General features: G+C 35.2%; 1 long non-coding RNA gene across 1 annotated transcript in view; it reads left to right on the top strand.

The window, feature by feature from the left end:
- Window positions 1-17415, top strand: part of LOC141415651 (uncharacterized) — a 72456-nt gene extending 55041 nt beyond the window's left edge. The window contains exon 3 of the long non-coding RNA XR_012440635.1: window positions 17330-17415. This is a non-coding gene — a long non-coding RNA (uncharacterized lncRNA). The remainder of the gene's footprint in view (window positions 1-17329) is intronic.
- The last annotated feature ends 2315 nt before the right edge of the window (window positions 17416-19730 follow it).

Genomic DNA, 19730 nt, shown 5'->3' with positions numbered 1-19730 from the left:
ATACTATTTATTAATTGTCTAGTCCTTACCATGAGCTAATAAAATAAATGTTAATAAAATGAGTCAAAAAACTAATTTCCAACTTTCTTTATCTTCATTTTGTTGTGGATTTTTACCTACCTATCAAAGATTGTTTCCTTGAAGTTGAGAGTACCTGAGGACCTGGGAGTAAAAGAAAATCTTCATGATCTAGTCTTTTCACCTTATGAACATTATTTAAAAGATCTGTTGAGATTTGAATATCATTTGTTTGAAAATAGCACTCAAAAGAGTCAGCCTGGATGGCTTAAGACCTGGAGACTCATACTTGAATTCACTTCTGACATTACACTAAGTGACCTGGCAAGATAATCTGTCTTTCTATGACTCGTGTTCCTGACATTAAAATGTAGCTTATCCCTGGATTGCTGAGACTTAGCAGATGCTTACCACATAGAAGATGCTCATCAAATACCTGCTTTATTATTGTCTTATTTGGTATTTTTAACCTAATAACTGGTGACAAGCAATGAAAGAAGTTTCTGTCATTATATTAATATTTTACAGAAATAAAATAAATAAAGATGACTGCTAGTTCTTAGAACAACTATTATTGTCTCCCAATAATACAGTGAATGGTGAAACACAAAATGAATATTAATTTATTTAATTCATTAAATGCATGAATTCCTTTCACTAAGACAAAAACTAACTTAAGCACTTTAACATATTAACTCTTTTCATCATTATAGCAGGCCTTTTCATAAGAAAATTGAGAAACAAAAAATTGAGACACTATCCCTGATTACATTCTTAGGTAGAAAAACCAAGATTTAACCCCAAGACAACAAGTTCTATGAAAAGCTATTCATTTCTTAATTTTTTAGTGATCAAAAATCACAAATCTTTAGGAAAATGAACAATTAGGAGTCAAAGATGGACTTCACAAATATTGCTGTGGTATTTCCAGCTAGCAACAAAGGCAGTGAAAAATCACTAATATAATTTCAATATCAACATCATACTTTTTCCTATAAAAAGAATACAATATTAAAGTCAGAATATTAACCACAGAATACTTCTGTAAGCTATAGCATTAAGTATTTCAATGATATTTATTGCTCATTTGCGAACAAAATAAATAAATGGAATTTAGAAAAGACTATTTATATAAATTCTGGGGATTGGGCTTAGTGGTCAACCTCTTACCTACCATGTGCACAAGGTCCTGAGCTTGATCTCAAAAATTGTAAAAATGTTTCTATATTCTACAGACTCATACAATTTATTTTTTACTTTATGTTTTCCTGTCCTAAGGTTTTTCTAAATATTCATATTTAAACAATATTAACATATAGTAGAAGTACAATGAAAATTCATTGTGACATTTATATATATATATATATATACACATATGAGATATCTTAATTAAAGTTACCCCTTCCATCATTTTCCCTCACCCCCCCACCCACACTTCTCAGAACAATTTCAGCATTTTCCCTCATTCCATTTTCATACACATACACAAAGTGAATCCAACATATTTGCCATCCTTTACTCTCATCTACCTTCTGCCCTCCCAGTGGTACCTACCTCTTGACAGGACCTGCTTCACATCCTGTCCTTCACTTTTTGAACTGTATATTGATTGTTCAAGGGGGTTTGACTTGGCACTTGACAAATGTACTTTAATCAGCTTAACCTCCTCTATTAATTACTCTTCCTCTATTTCCCTGCTCCCCTATTTCAACAACTTACAGTGCATGTGTGATACTGTCTTCATATACAGATGCATTGTGTTTTCAACATTATCCTAAACATTCTTACAAATAATTATGTCACAGATTGGTTTTTTTCTTATTTCTATTAGCATGCATTAATAGTACAGTGGAGTTTTATTATATTTCTAAAGGTTCATATAGTGTACTCTGAACAAATTCACTCTTTTATTATATTCCCTTGAGCCCCCGTTCTTCCTCCCACACTTTTCAAACAGTTTTTGGTAGTGTTCATTATATATACATATATATATGATAGACACGTAGATGATAGATAGGTAGGTAGATAAAAGATAGATAGACAGATAGATAGATGTATGTGTGTGTGTGTGTGTGTGAGTGTGTGTGTATACTCTGGCAGCTAGTTAGGAGATAAATTAAAAAAAACTTCTGTTCATACCTCAAACAACAAATTACAAGTATTTTAAGTTGGGTCTTAAACATGATTGTAAATATTAATAGTATAAAATTCATAAAAATGTAAGATAGTTTCTTCTGTATCATTGTAAGTTTCATTAACTATTAAAATAAAGGTACTACACAAACATCACTTAGCATAAAATTAATAAGATAAACATCAACAGAAGTAAAGTCTACTGTTCAACAGATATGCTTAAAAAATCTAACAGATAAATCACTGACTGGGTCACATCAGTACATCTGATGATGAACTTGGATGCAAGATATACAAAACATTTCTACAAATTACTGATAAAACACTTCTTTATTAAAAATCCTCCTTGCAAAAGAAAATATACGTGTGGCCAATAAGCTAAAGAAAAAACATTTAGTATTAATGATTATAAGAACAACACAAATTAAAAATAAAAATTGATGCTGTTAGCATGGGCAGCTAGGTAAGCATGAACATGAGTGGCAGTGACCAATCTACAGGATTTCATTCTAAAATCCCAGATGAATCACACCCTGACCAAAGATTAAGATAATAGCCTTATGTCCTCCTTATGGAGCACACATTCCAATATTAAGGTTAGGCATGTGACTTGAAGACATAATGATCAATAAATGGCCTTCCACAGACAGTGCTAAACTAGAAAGGTCAAAGAGAATCATATAGGAAGTGCAAAGAGGATCAATGCATAGGCAGTTGCCTTCCTACACCCAGGCCACCCCTGTACAGTCCACTTACAATTTCGTGAGGGCCACAAGAGGAGGGCATCAGTTTTGTGCCACCTGTAATTCCATCCTATTGGATAAAACTCCAAGCTCCACCATCTTCCATGCTGTCCTTTCTTAACCAGTTGACTGCTTCACTCATGAAGGTAAAATTGTTCTTTGCTAATAAGTCAGTCTTTGCTATCTTCCTACTCTTTGTGGTTCTTTTGCTACAGCTGAAGCAGTATCCCAATCTTAGATTTTGTACCCAAGAACAGACGAACATCTGGAACATCCCAACCACCAGTAACACTAGTACTGTATGTTGAATGGAGAGCTAAACTTATAAAGCCTGATAAAGTCAATTTGCACTGAAGATATGATGCAAATGAAGCTTTTACACATGGCTTGTGAATGCATAAAATGATAGAAACCCTGGAAATCAAAATGAATTTTTTCATAAAATTAAATGAGTCCCTACAAAGTAACTCAGAAATTCTGTATTTTTCATGTGGTTATAGCCAAGTGAAATGAATGTAAATATCCTGAGGAGTTTTATTGATAATAACCAAAAACTGGACATAACCCTGAGAAAGAGAATGCTAAACAAAGTGTAGTTTAGCCACAGAATATTTCTTATACATAAATATTGCTTGACAACTAAAAACAAAAACAAATGCCTATTTCCCTTGCAACACAATTGATAAATCTCAAAAAAATTTCTTTTAACTGGAGAGAAAAATGACACAGTATTATATATAGCAAGATTCCATTTATATAAAGTTTTAAACATGTTGAAAGAAACCAGAATGGTGATTCCCTCTTGGGGATTAAATGGAAAAGAAGATTACAGAATTTTCTGGAAGTGAGTTTCATTGAGTGCATGAATTTACTACAACTGAGATTTGTGCATGTTTTTAATTAAATAAAACTTCAATGTATGCATTAGATGGCAAAAATATGGCAAATAGCCCTTAGACTTGGGAAGATAATACTAGATATCTTTAAACATTTTTCCCTCATGCACAGGGCATGGTGATACATGCCTGTAATCCCAGTACTCAAAGTTTAAGACCAGTCCAGGCTACATGATAAGAGTCTGCTACAAAAAATAAAAGTAAAAGAGAAACAGTGACACAAAATTTTCCCCACAATTAAATTCATAAGGAGCTCTCTTTGCATGTAGATAAGACATTCCCTACTTTCTAGTCTTCTTGCTTCTTTTGTTCAATAGTCATTTAAATGGAGGCTTCTCTGTCCTTTTGTTTTCCTGCCTCCTACCAAGTCCTGCAATATTTAGGTGGTTGGCTAAGATTTCCTCAGCTTCAAGGTGATGGTTGGAGGGTATTCAGGAATTTTGTATGGCAATATGAATACCACGTGAAAGTATTTAAAATTCTTTATAATGAAGTTTGCATTAGGTTTTTCTCCTGGTAACAGAGCTTTTCTCTCACAGCAAATTTTCATGAATTATTACATATCATTGTCTTACCAATGACAATTTCTCTGTTGCAGCGAAGCTGATGAAAGTAGATTGTAATGATGACATAAAACAACAAAAAATTCTTTCTTATGTGCTTATGCCCGATGTCTCAAGAATATTTCTTACAAGAGTTAGGTGTTTTAGGTGACAAGCTGGCCCTCAGTAGATGACACAAGATTCAACATGTTTGGCACTTACAGTCTCAGAACTCAACTGTACTAGCCTCTCTCTAAATCTCACCTTTTTCTGGCTTCCCAAAAACAAGCTGCACATGGCTGATTTTCCTTACTATAGTATTAGCTGATAATTAAGATGATAGCTGAAGCTTAAAGTGTTTGCTGACAAAGTTTAAGGGATCAGCATTCTGGTGAATTTATACTAATTGAGGATGAAAAAAATAAAATTGTAGATTTATTCTTTTCATTTTCAAGCCTTACTCTTTGCAATGTTTTCCTTTAGTGTGACTATTTCAGCCATACTTGTTTCTGGATCAATCAGTTTCCATAATTTGATCCTTCCTGAGCTCATGCTGTGTATCAACAACATTCCAAGTAAAACTCTGGGAATGACATCAGCAACACTGCACAATGGAGATTTCTGCTTTGTCTCTCCTCTCACAGACACACTGTTTAGCTCAACGTGCGGTGCAGTAGATCAGCATCTCACAACAGACAGACAAAATTCAGTTGAAAGATTCCTCCACACTGGATTACTGAGAAAATACCCATGTCCACATTGAGAGGAAAAGTGGAGATACACTCCTGCTTGCTTTATTTAGCAAGGTTGTCTTGCAAAAAAATATATTTTGTGTGGCATATTATTTTCTATTATTTTGATTTCAGTCTGCATGTCTTTTCTGGTGAAGTGAGTTTCTTACAGGAGTATATTTTTGTGTTTTTTAGATTTTCAGGCAATCTGTATCTTTTAATTGAGAAATTTATCACATTGACATTCAAATTTATTATAGACAAGTAAAGGCTTTTGCCATTCTGTTAACTTTTTTCTGTTTGTTTTGAATAACTTTTGTTTATCTTTGAGGTTTGGTGATTTACCATATTAGTGTTATTTAATCTTTTCTGTTTCTTTTGGTTCTTCTAGTGGGTTTTACACTTTCATGTGTGCTTTTATGATAGTAGTTATCTTTCTTCCACTGCTGTATATAACATTCCCTTAAACATAATTTGTAAGACTGATCTGAGGTGATGAGTTCCCTGCTTTTGCTTTTCCCAAAAACTTTGCATTTCTCGTTCATTTTGAACTATAGCTTTGCTGGGTTAGTTACTCTTTGTTGGCAGGTCTTTTTCTTCCAGAATGTTTAATATATCATCCAATTCCCTCCTGCCCTTTCAGTTGTCTACTGAGAATTGTTTGTTGTTCAACTTCATTGAGTCTCCTTACAGTTATTCTTTTAAATTGCTTTTCTTGCATGTAATCAATAACCAATATATATTTATGGAGGGATCTATTGCTAAGGAGGGATTCTGTCCCTTTGGAGGTGTAATATTATCTTTTTCCCCTCTTAAATACCTCCTGTGTCTGTACATTGAGATATGCGTATCTGGTACATCAGGTGTCTCTACCATTTTTATGAAGTAGCTTTCATAGTAAATGTTATTTCCCAAAGATATGTTTTATGATGTCAGTTTGGCAGACTACCTTGACTTTGGTTCCAGTTGAGTGCTTTAGGGAGGGCAGTGTATCTACAGATTCTTCAGCTGAAATTCATGGCGTAGGGCTCAGTGTATTAAGCAGCGTGATTGGAGAGACAATCTATACTCAAGAGCCATGATAAGAGGAGTTATTTTAGCAGCCCAGGCAAGTGTGTTGTACACAGGAGTGGGGGGAGGGCAGTGCCCTGTGGCCTCTCTAGCAACAGGTGTAGTAGTATCAGAGCACAGTATACAGAGGATGTTTCCAAAAAAGTATCAGGGTGTGATATATTACCCCTGAGAGTCAAGAGTCAGTGAGGGTTGACAGAATGGCTTTACCTCCAACATGGCAACTGCACTGCAGTAGCCGGGGCTATGGGATTTGGAGAGAGAAAATGAAAGTTTCTTCTCTGAAACAAAGCCATGGTATAGACTATAGATAGCTCCTCTAACTGGGCTCCAAATCTGTGTCAGTTATGGAAGTCTCCTAGGGTTCCTAGCATCTGAGATGATGGTGTTCACTGGGATCTCTGATTCATTGTTTCTTCTGCAATGGAGAGTCCTCCTGGTCAGAAAACTGAATTGTGATTGCCAGTATGCCTTATTCCACTCTCTGTGCCACCATTTCAAGTCTTTGTCTTATGGGGTTCCTACCTTTTCCTTGCTGGGTTTCAGTGCTCTCCCTCAACTGCTAAGAACAACATGAAGCTAATTTTTATTTACTTGTTTATTTTTTTAAATTTATTTTTGCCCTGCTGTTTCTTTGTGGAAAAGGAAGAAAGTACTGAGCAGTTCTTAGTCACCTTTGAGAAGTGATTAGAATGAAAATAAAAATCACTGAGGAGAGCATGTGAACCATCAAAAAACCTGGAAGAATGTGCAAGTATAAGAACTGGGAGAAAAGAATAACAATCAAAGGAATTTTCATCAAACAGTAGGGATCAAGAATATTGAGGATGAAAATCATGTCTAGAATTAATAATGATCAAGGATTATAGGACACCCTATACAGAGTGCCTTAGGTAGTTTATCTCATAGAAAGTTCATAACATCTCTATAAAATACTACCTTTAATAATACAAAATAACACAATCTCATTTAAGTCAATTATCTAATGGAATATATTCAGAAATTGGTAATTTAGAATTTGAATTTCAGGCCTGAGTAAACATGAAACAATCGCTAACCTGTATCAACACGCATTAAGGGCTATAAGCTAAGAATGCCGAGGGGCCAAAGGTAACTAAACAATGATGTTTCAAGTAGTAGCTTGAGAATATTTGTCAGGATAGAAGCTTAATTATAAAAATTGATATATGAATGAACAATAGACAATATAAAGAGAGTGATAGAAATTTGGCACTGTAATAGATAGCTTAGTTTGATGTGCTATCAGAGAAGGATTAAGAAAATGTATGAAATTCTGTCATTCTTTCTCTCTCTTTCAATTAAGGAAACTAGAAAATCACTGTGTGTTAACAGAATCATTTTACATTTGTGGTATAAGTGGTTCTATGGGTCACTGACTCAGAGATGAAAGGTGACACAATTGAATAGCAATTTATGCTCACTGATGCATCACTAGGAAATGACATAAATTAGATAGCCCTTGTTAAAGCTAATTAGATACATGACATTAAAGAGAGTGAAATGTTAAAATATCAAGCAGAAATAAAAAAGAAGTACATTAGTCTTAGAGACAATAGTACTTGTTTGGGTTTTGTTTAAGTTATATTGTCATCCATTAAAATTTGATGGCATCACTTCATGACACGGAGAGAAAATTCACAAAATTTTGAATATGTACACAGATTCTTAAAGGAAAGCCTGTGATAATGCTTTTTAAAACTGAAACAAATTTTCCAGAGCCTTGATTTTTTTTTTCTTCTCAGGATATTAGTGATTTTATAACAAACTATGATATATTATACTAACATTCACAGCATGTTTGGCTGAGAACCACAGTTGGGGTACTTGTGATTAGATTTGTATAATTGATATTTTGATTGAAGATTATAATTAATTTGACAACATTATTCCAACTTTGAAAGAACTAAACATAGTAGAATATGAGATGAGATATTGATGTGTTTTGCAACATTATGGTTGATATGATTCATAAAGGTAGAAGGAAAATTTATTATCTATAATTTATAACTTAGTTTTTATAATGAGCAGAGGACAAGAGAAGTATTTTTCTTTCTGGGCTACATGATAATTAAAGCACACAGTCTTCTACTCTAATCTATTGAAATTAAATTTAGCATAATTAATGCACATTATTCAAGAAAATATGCAAATACAAACATACACATGAAACACATTATTTTCTATGAGGAGGACATCAGGAAAGGAGCATACAGATTCCAAGATGGCAGCTAGAGGGAGGAAGCAGAAAGCGAGCCTCCTATAGTGAAATCTTGGGGAGATGCTGGAGACACACTTTGCAGGCATAATCACTGAGAAGAGGCATAACTTTGACACCTACACACCTCCAGCTGGTGCAGAGAATCTCCACTTCACGTTAAACGGAGAAACCAGGAGGGCCCCCAGGCCACCAGTCACCTGCGCTCAGACAGCTTGGGAAGACACAGACCAGGTGAGCTTCACAGTACCACGGTACTCCCACAGACAAGCCTGGGCCAGAGCAGCATAGTCCCCTGGACAGACTGACCTCCACCAGGGGAAAAAAAAAAAAGAGAAACTGAGAAATAAGCAATAAGAACAATAAAGACACACTGGAAAGAGGGTGGGGCACACTGAGCGCCGAAGATTGGGGGAAGGGAATCCTTCCTGGGACTGTAAATAAACAAGCCGGGCAGGCTGGAGAGGCTCTGGTGGGAGTGGGGGCGCGCGCCCAGCAAACAAGAGCAGGAAAGCTTGTGAGTGTGGTGGAGGGAGGAAAACTCCACAGGAGGGGAGGGAAGACCCACTTCCCACATGAGCTGTAAACAAACATGGTGGCTGGCAGGAGCAGCAGCACCACCCAGTAATCAGGAGCAGGAAAGCTTGTGAAAGTGGTGGTGGGAGGAAAACTCCACAGGAGAGGGGGGAAGACCCACATCCCACATGAACTGTAAATAAACACGCAGGCCTGAGAACACGGGTGCAGTGTCACCTTTCCCAGTGTGCTTGGAAAAGGGAAAGCTTGTACCAGAGGCTCCCGCACAGGAGAACTCTGAGTAAACAAAGCCTGTGGGGCCAGGTGAGTGCTAAGCTCACCCCAGAGATCTGCATAAATAACGCCTCCAGCAACAGCAGGCTGACAGCAGAGGGCAGAGAAGCCATAGCCGCAGATACCATTCTCAGAACTGTCTCCAGACTCTTTTTTTTTTCTTTTTCTCCCTACCTTTGATGAGAAAACAACCGAATTACACCTGCATGCTGAAAAACGTACTGAAACTGTATTGCAATTGAACTTGGGACACTTGGTGGGGTTTTTTTGTGTGTGTGTGTGTAATTTTGTTCTACTTTATGCAACCCATTTGATGAGACAACTACAGAAGAACATCTGAGGCACCATCTCCAGGATTGGAGACTGAGACGGACACCCAAATTGTTAAGACTGAAACATCATTGCATTTGAACTTGGAGGTTTTTTGGATTTTTTGTTTAAATTTTCTATTTTTCATTTTATTTTAACTTATTTTTATATATAGATATTTCTTTCATTTACTTATTTTTTATTTTTATTCTTACCTTTTTTTTTTGATTTTCAATCCTCTCTCTGTCTCTCTAATGTCTGTTCAGCTTACTGTTGATTAGTACACTAATGCTCCCTGTTTATACCTTTGAAACTATCTTGTCAGATACCTTGTTCTGTTTTCTCCTTCTTGTCTCTGTATTTGTTTTCCCTTTTCTTTAACTTCTTGCTTGCCATCTCAGCTCACCCTTCCATTCTAAATATTACCATTGTTATTATTACAACGTAGAAAATACTTAATTGCACACAGTACAGGGACAGTAACAACACCAAAGACAATGTCAGGAAGACAGAAAAAACAGGGAACCCAGTTTCCCCACAGCAAAAAATTAGTACAGGAACTAGAGGGGAATGAAGAAAACAGATACTTAGATCCAGACTCCAACAAAATGAAGATAAACTATGCCAAAGGACCCAATGAAGCCCACAAGAATAATTTAAAAGAAGACATACTACAGGTACTCAATGAGAATTTTATAGAGATGATACTGGATAGGGTCAACCAAAATGCACAGGAGACACTCAAGAAATTCCAAGACAACAAAAATATAGAGAATTTGAAAAAGCAAAAGAAGAAATAAAGGAAACCATAGAAGCACTGTATAAACACCAAAGTGAAACAGAGAACACGATGAATAAACAGATAAATGAACTCAGGACAAAAATAGACAACATTAAAGAGGAAAACAGCCAGGATATGGAAAACCTCAGAAAAAAGAATGAAACAGAGCTGCAAAACAAAACGGAAGGCCAATCCAGCAGAATAGAACAAACAGAAGACAGAATCTCAGAACTTGAAGATGAAATGGTAATTAAAGGAAAAGCCGAAGAACTATTAATTAAACAACTCAAGACCTGTGAAAAGAAAATGCAAGAACTCACCGACTCCATCAAAAGACCAAACTTGAGAATAATGGGCATCAAAGAAGGAGAGGAGGTTCAAGTGAAGGGAATGCATAATATATTTAACAAAATAATAATGGAAAATTTCCCAAATCTAGAGAAAGATATTCCCATACAGATGCAAGAGGCCTCCAGGACACCAAACAGACCAGATCAAAATAGAAATACCCCATGACATATCATCATTAAAACAACAAGTTCAGAAACTAAGGAAAGAATATTGAAGGCTGTAAGAGAGAAAAACACATAACATACAAAGGTAAACCCATCAAAATCACAGCTGACTTCTCAACAGAAACATTAAAAGCAAGAAGTGCGTGGGGTAAGATCTTCCAGGTACTGAATGAAAATAACTTCAACCCCAGGATACTCTACCCAACAAAACTATCATGCAAAATAGATGGAGCAAAAAAGTCTTCCATGATAAGCAGAAACTAAAACAATATGTGACCACAAAGCCACCACTACAAATGATTCTGCAAGGGATTCTGCACACAGAAAGTGAAACCCAACTTAACCATGAAAAGACAGGCAGCACCAAACCACAGGAAAAGAAAAAGCAAGACAGTAGAGAGTAACCTCAACTTAGGTACACACAATCAAACCTTCAAACAACTAAGACAACTAAATGACAGGAATCACCACATACCTATCAGTACTAACGCTTAATGTTAACGGACTTAATTCACCCATCAAAAGGCAACACTTGGGACAAAATGGATTAAAAAGGAAGATCCAACAATTTGTTGCTTACAGGAGACCCATCTCACCAACAGAAATAAGCATAGGCTAGGATGAAAGGCTGGAAGAAGATTTACCAAGCCAATGGCCCCCCAAAACAGGCAGGAGTAGCAATACTTATCTCTGACAAAGTAGACTTCAAACCTACATTGATCAAATGAGATAAAGAAGGACATTCCACACTAATAAAAGGAGAAATAGACCAAAAGGAAATAATAATTATCAACCTGTATGCACCCAATTTCATCAAACATACCCTGAAAGACCTAAAAGCATATATAAATGTCAACACAGTGGTTGTGGGAGACTTTAACACCCCATTATCATCAATATATAGGTCATCCAAACAAAAAATCAATAAAGAAATCCAAGATCTAAAATATGCAATAGATCAAATGGACCTAGTAGATGTCTACAGAACATTTCATCCAACTTCTACACAATATACATTCTTCTCAGCAGCCCATGGGACCTTCTCCAAAATAGATCATATCCTAGGGCACAAAGCAAGCCTCAGCAAATATAAGAAAATAGAAACTATACCGTGCATACTATCTGATCACAATGCAATAAAACTAGAACTCAACAACAAAAGTAAAGACAAAAAACAATCAAACAGCTGGAAACTAAGTAACTCATTACTTAATAAAGAATGGATCATTGATGAAATAAAAGAGGAAATTAAGAAGTTCCTGGAAGTCAATGAAAATGAAAACACAACCCACAGGAACCTATGGGACACAGCTAAGGCAGTGCTGAGAGGAAAGTTTATAGCCATGAGTGAATATATTAAAAAGACTGAAAGATCCCAAATCAATGACCTAATGATACATCTCAAACTCCTAGAAAAACAAGAAAAGCAAATCCCAAAACAAATAGATGGAGAGAAATAATAAAAATAAGAGCTGAAATCAACAAAATAGAAACCAAAAAAAAACATACAAAGAATTAATGAAACAAAAAGTTGGTTCTTTGGAAAAATAAACAAAATAGATAGACCCCTGGCAAACCTGACTAAAATGAGGAGAGAAAAAACCCAAATTACTAGAATCAGGAATACAAAAGGGGAGATAACAATAAACACCATGGAAGTCCAGGAAATCATCAGAGACTACTTTGAGAACCTATATACAAATAAATTTGAAAATCTTAAAGAAATGGACAGTTTTCTAGACACATATGATCATCCAAAACTGAACCAAGAGGAAATTAATCACCTGAATAGATCTATAACACAAAATAAAATTGAAGCAGCAATCAAGAGTCTCCCCAAAAGGAAACGTCCAGGACCTGATGGATTCTCTGCTGAATTCTATCACACCTTTAAAGAAGAACTGATACCAACCTTCCTTAAACTGTTCCACGAAATAGAAAGGGAAGGCAAATTGCCAAATACATTTTATGAAACCAGTATTACACTTATCCCAAAACCAGGCAAAGACACCTCCAAAAAGGAGAACTATAGGCCAATCTCCTTAATGAACATTGACACAAAAATCCTCAACAAAATAATTGCAAACCAAACTCAATAACACATCAAAAAGATTATTCGCCATGACCAAGTAGGCTTCATCCCAGGGATGCAGGTGTGGTTCAACATACGAAAATCAATAAATGTAATAAACCACATTAACAGAAGCAAAGACAAAAACCACTTGATCATCTTAATAGATGCAGAAAAAGCCTTTGATAAGATCCAACACCATTTCATGACAAAAGCTCTAAGAAAACTAGGAATAGAAGGAAAGTACCTCAACATTATAAAAGCTATATATGACAAACCTACAGCCAGCATTATACTTAATAGAGAAAAACTGAAACCATTCCCTCTAAAATCAGGAACCAGACAAGGATGCCCACTATCTCCACTCCTATTCAACATAGTACTGGAATTCCTAGCCAGAGCAATTAGGCAAGAAGAAGGAATAAAAGGAATACAAATAGGTAAAGGAACTGTCAAAATATCCCTATTTGCAGATGACATGATCCTATACCTTAAAGACCCAAAAAACTCTACTCAGAAGCTTCTAGACATCATCAATAGCTATAGCAAGGTAGCAGGATATAAAATCAACATAGAAAAATCATTAGCATTTCTATACACTAACAATGAGTAAACGGAAAAAGAATGTATGAAAACAATTCCATTTACAATAGCCTCAAAAAAAATCAAATACCTAGGTGTAAACCTAACAAAAGATGTGAAAGACCTCTACAAGGAAAACTATAAACTTCTGAAGAAAGAGATTGAGGAAGACTATAGAAAATGGAGAGATCTCCCATGCTCATGGATTGGTACAATCAACATAGTAAAAATATCTATACTCCCAAAAAGTAATCTACATGTTTAATGCAATTCCCATCAAAATTCCAATGACATTCATTAAAGAGATTGAAAAATCTACTGTTAAATTTATATGGAAACACAAGAGGCCACGAAGAGCCAAGGCAATATTCAATCAAAAGAACAATGTTGGTGGTATCACAATACCTGACTTCAAACTATATTACAAAGCGATAACAATAAAAACAACATGGTACTGGCACAAAAACAGACATGAAGACCAGTGGAACAGAATAGAGGACCCAGATATGAAGCCAAACAACTATAACCAACTTGTCTTTGACAAAGGAGCTAAAAATATACGATGGAGAAATAGCAGCCTCTTCAACAAAGACTGCTGGGAAAACTGGTTAGCAGTCTGCAAAAAACTGAAACTAGAACCATGTATATCACCCAATACCAAGATTAACTCAAAATGGATCAAGAATCTTAATATCAGACCACAAACTCTAAAGTTGATACAGGAAAGAATAGGAAATACTCTGGAGTTAGTAGGTATAGATGAGAACGTTCTCAACGAAACCCCAGCAGCACATCAACTAAGAGATAGCATAGATAAATGGGACCTCATAAAGCTAAAAAGCTTCTGTTCATCAAAAGAAATGGTCTCTAAACTGAAGAGAACACCCACAGAGTGGGAGAAAATATTTGGCAGCTATACATCAGACAAAGGACTGATAACCAGAATATATAGGGAAGTTAAAAAACTAAATTCTCCCAAAACTAATGAACCAATAAAGAAATGGGCAAGTGAACTAAACAGAACTTTCTCAAAAGAAGAAATTCAAATGGCCAAAAAACACATGAAAAAATGCTCACCATCTCTAGCAATAAAGGAAATGCAAATTAAAACCACACTAAGATTCCACCTCACCCCTGTTAGAATAGCCATCATCAGCAACACCACCAACAACAGGTGTTGGCGAAGATGCGGGGAAAAAGGAACCCTCTTACACTGTTGGTGGGAATGTAAACTAGTACAACCACTCTGGAAAAAAATTTGGAGGCTACTTAAAAATTTAGACATTGATCTACCATTTGATCCAGCAATACCACTCTTGGGGATATACCCAAAAGACTGTGACACAGGTTACTCCAGAGGCACCTGCACACCCATGTTTGTTGTGGCAATATTCACAATAGCCAAGTTATGGAAACAGCCAAGATGCCCCACTACTGACGAATGGATCAAGAAAATGTGGTATCTATACACAATGGAATTTTATGCAGCCATGAAGAAGAATGAAATGTTATCATTCGCTGGTAAATGAATGGAATTGGAGAACATCATTCTGAGTGAGGTTAGCCTGACCCAAAAGACCAAAAATCGTATGTTCTCCCTCATATGTGGACATTAGATCAAGGGCAAACACAACAAGGGGATTGGACTTTGAGCACATGATAAAAGCGAGAGCACACAAGGGAGAGGTGAGGATAGGTAAGACACCTAAAAAATTAGCTAGCATTTGTTGCCCTTAACGCAGAGAAACTAAAGCAGATACCTTAAAAGCAACTGAGGCCAATAAGAAAAGGGGACCAGGAGCTAGAGAAAAGGGTAGATCAAAAAGAATTAACCTAGAAGGTAACACACACTCACAGGAAATTAATGTGAGTCAACTCACTGTATAGCTATGCTTATCTCAACCAGCAAAAACCCTTGTTCCTTCCTATTATTGCTTATACTCTCTCTACAACAAAATTAGAAATTAGGGCAAAATAGTTTCTGCTGGGTATTGAGGAGGTAGGGGGGAAAGGGAAGGGGCAGAGTGGGTGGTAAGGGAGGCGATGGGGGCAGGGGGGAGAAATGACCCAAGCCTTGTATGCACATATGAATAATAAAATAAAAAAAAAAAGGAAAGGAACATACAGGCATTCTTCTTTTGTCTAGGTGTCTTGGTCATGTTATAAAGTTATCGAAAATTGAATGAAAGCAGAAATAAAATATATGCTCTCATTAATGCCCTTTAAGCCCCTAGGAAAATGTCTCTTTGGACTTTCTGTCTTCTTCCAGGTATACAGTTACCAATTCTGACTACACTGAAAGACACAAACATCTTTAGAGAGCAGAGAAAATAGTATGGAAGAAACATGCCCTGAATGCTCATGAAACCATGCTGTCTTGATAGCGTAGATTTGCCCTACTGTGAAGGAAAGTATCTTATTTAAGGCACTGCATTATTCTGCATTAGATCAGAATTCCCAGGGCAAGATGAGGAAGTTGTATATTTTCTGTCAGGTACCAACACTAACAAATGATATTTACATGCAATGTCAAAAGTTTTAACTGCTATGTACAACATAGAAAGGGTAATTAGGATGTGTAATTAATTTTGGGTGAGACTTAAATAATTGTTTTGGATAGACTAAAATTACTAAATAGCAAAATTATTTTAATCCTTCCATTTTCCCCTTATTAATTATATAAGTCAGGAAAAGAAAACCCCATTCCTGCTATTCAAGTCCTCCTATCCCATACTTATCTCCTGTGCAGCCATTGTTGCTGTTTGTGTCTTCCCTTGCCCAAGTCATTGAAATACATAAATATATCTTTATATAAAGATATATTTCCACATGTTTTTCCATAATGGAATTGTATAACTCACAAAATTCAATGAATAAGTTTTCATTTACAAAAACATTATGAATAGTTTTTTGCTTCAGTACATATAAACCCACCTAATTCTTTCTGAAGTGCAGTTTAGTATTTTATTCTTTTTCTATATTTTAACATAAAGAGTCATTTTTATGGCTAGTTAAAATGTGGTCAATATTTTTTCCCTTAAAGTGTGACAAATAAGTGATATGTGGATGTATATACAGATTGATATATTTTTATGTATTTATGCTACTATTTCTGTAGCTGGAATCCTAGAGGTTTTTTAAATTTTCATATAGGAGGCATAATCCATCACAAATATTCCCTCAAAAATGTTTACACTAGAAATGATATATTAGAATGTCTGTTCTTTATTGTGCTAGTATGAAATATTAGGTCCTCATCTTCAGAATATGATTAATTATTTCCTGCATTTAGGAAAGATCATGTGTATATCATGATATTTGAAATAAATAGTTTCAAGAGAAAATTAAATGTGTAAGTTCACTGAGTTAACATAAACTAATATAATGGTTACTAGCATTTGGTATATTTCATCATAGATATGCATAAGATGTATATAAAATTTTTCATTAGATAGCATACATAATAATGTTTTCTCCTTTTAAAACCTTTCAAAATATATTTGGTGTAGGCTTTGTCTTTTGTTAATATTGTTTCCTGTAGAAGCATCAGATGGCATAATCTGAGTTTACATCATCAGAGTAATTGAAATATAATTATATCTGAATTGCGTTAACAATTACCAAGACTGGAATTCAATTATTTTCTTTAAAATAAGTGTGGGGGGCACAGCCGAAAAAATAAACAATACATTCCTTGCTGTTCATGGTCCTGAACCAAATACTACATATCATAAAATCAAGATAAAGGACATTAAAATAACTCTGAAAGATTCTTCTTAGGAATTGTATTGGGTAAAAATTAACATGAAATAAAAAAGTTGATCTTGACTTAAATAATTTCATTGTTCTCAATATATTTTTGTTTTTTTTCCCTGTCACCTATTTCTTCAGGAGCAGAGTAGCTAAGTGGCTCTTTTCAGATGGGTCAAAAAAGAATGACTAGAAGATGTGGTCTGCTACCGTAATTGAGAACTCTGAAGTAATGTAGAGCGAATGGGGTTTTAAAAGATGACACTCACCAAACCTCATTTTCCCAGGGTCTGAAGCACTACAATGGGAAAAACTAGATGGAAAGGAGACTATTGAAAATGTGTGTAATAAGAATGAAATACACGTTGTATCACCACAGACATCAGACCAATAATAAATAAATATCCCATGAAATGCAGGTTTTGTCATTCAGACATCAAAAGCCTTTATACCAGCAAGTTCTTTAAAAGAAATGGAAGCAAATTCCAAATAGAGAGTGTTGTTCAATTTAAAAATTTATAAGTTCTTATGATTCCTCACACAAAAGTAATACAGAGCAGACACCAAATTACCATTCTACCCTCATGCTATGCCTGAGGAGTACATTACTGTGAGGAAGACAGGTTTCAAATGATATCAGAGAAATATAGAGTGCAAATGTGCATGCAAAATTTCCAGATGTGCTTGTTTAATTAGATGCCGGTAATAGCGGCAAACAATAGTAAAGTAGGCATGGAAAAAGAGTGTTAATGAGAGTCAAAGAAATCAGATATCACTGTTGGACTGCAGATAAAAGACAAGCCCCAGTATATCTGCATTTTAATCAGCTTGATCACAGTTTTGATGAATGTGCCAAAGGGACGGTTATTTGCTCTGTGTTCGCAGAAAGTGAAAGGCAACAAAAGGAGCAGTTTGATTCTCACACTTCCTGACAGATGATTCATATGGGATTAATGTTGGAATTCATTAAAGCTAAAGTTTTAAGGTTCCTGTTTCACTTGATATATACATTACCATTTTATAAATATGATACTTAAGAGCCTGTTAAACTAATTAATCAATTTTAACAGTTAAGCTTAAGTGTATACTCATGATAGGAATAAATACACTTGCATACATAGACATACAAATAACACAATGAGTGGTATTTTTTCTAGAAGAGTACTCTTAAACACACCTCTGCACAAACCCCACACAACCATTTATTCTCCTGACATAAAAGAAAAGCTACAACCATCAAATACAAAGTCAACCTCATTATCTATCCGTGCATTATCTTACTCTATAATTATACTTTAAGGCTAATTAAAAAGAAATATTTTATTAGGTAAACATTTGTTAATGATCTAATCACTTAAAATGAATCTTCAACTAAATACATAGCATTTACCATTAGAAATTACTTCAGCTGGGTAGCAGTCAAATTTTTACTAAATCTCTGATATGTAGAACATAAAAGATTAATCTGCATATGTGATAGAAAATGATAGCCTTAAGCTATACTAAGCTATAAACTTGAAAAAAATGTAAGGTTTCATTAAAAGGATACAATTGTTGAGAACCGCTTGAACCATCTTCAAGGCATTAACAAAAGGATCTTTCTGGCTTAGTTTGGCCAACCACCTTGATCTTCTTGTTCTTCCTAGAATACGCAAAACAATCTTGTCTCAGGGTCTTTGAACCTACTGTTCTGTCTACCTGGAAGGATCTTTTTGACTTTTTCATAGCTGGTCCTGTCTTATATTTTAGAGCCAAGAACAAATGTCCCTTCAGCTGAGGCCTGAGCACTGAACCTAAATTAACCTTTTCTGCTCTATCACTTTCTGTCTCCACACCATGTTATTTCTTTCCTAGCATTCATGGCTGGCAAGTGAAAATTCAAATTATCTCACTTACTGACTCTTCAGTTATAGTCTGCCCACCTCCACCTGAATGTAAGCTACACATTCTAGAAATAAAAAAAAATAGCAATAGAAATAAATAATGCCTGTGATGGATTCTTTTAAAGACTTAAAATATTTAAAGTATTTGTAAACATGGAGATTCATTTAAAAATTAAGAAAAAGCCAACAAACTAAAAACAAAAAGAAAAAAGACTAAAAAAAAAAAACTCTAAGCAATAACAACAGAAGGGCACAGCAGTCAAAAATCTGTGGCAAAACAATGAAAAATCTAACTTAGATGCTGCAATAAGAATATTTGTGCCCCTCAAAGCTTGTATTCTGAAACATTATCTCACCTCTTGGGAGGGTTTGATTCTCATGGTTGGAATTATTTCATTTATGAAGGAGACCTCAGAGTTGCTTCTCCCATCTGCCATTTAAGCTTCTATCAAAAAGACATCTGTAGGAAGTGTGTCCTGACAAGACACCAAACCTGCTGGATGCTTTGATTTTGAACTTTCCATGGTCCAGAGCTTTGAGAAATAAATTTTTAGTGCTAACAAGGCACTGAGTATATTCATCCCAAATTGACTGAAAAAAAATTGGAATTTAAGATGGGAAAGTGGGAGAGATTAGGGCAGAAAAAAAATTTTGAAGAA

Source organism: Castor canadensis, chromosome 13 (assembly GCF_047511655.1).
Source record: "Castor canadensis chromosome 13, mCasCan1.hap1v2, whole genome shotgun sequence".
NCBI lineage: Eukaryota > Metazoa > Chordata > Mammalia > Rodentia > Castoridae > Castor > Castor canadensis.
This window is presented reverse-complemented; position numbering and strand designations above follow the sequence as displayed.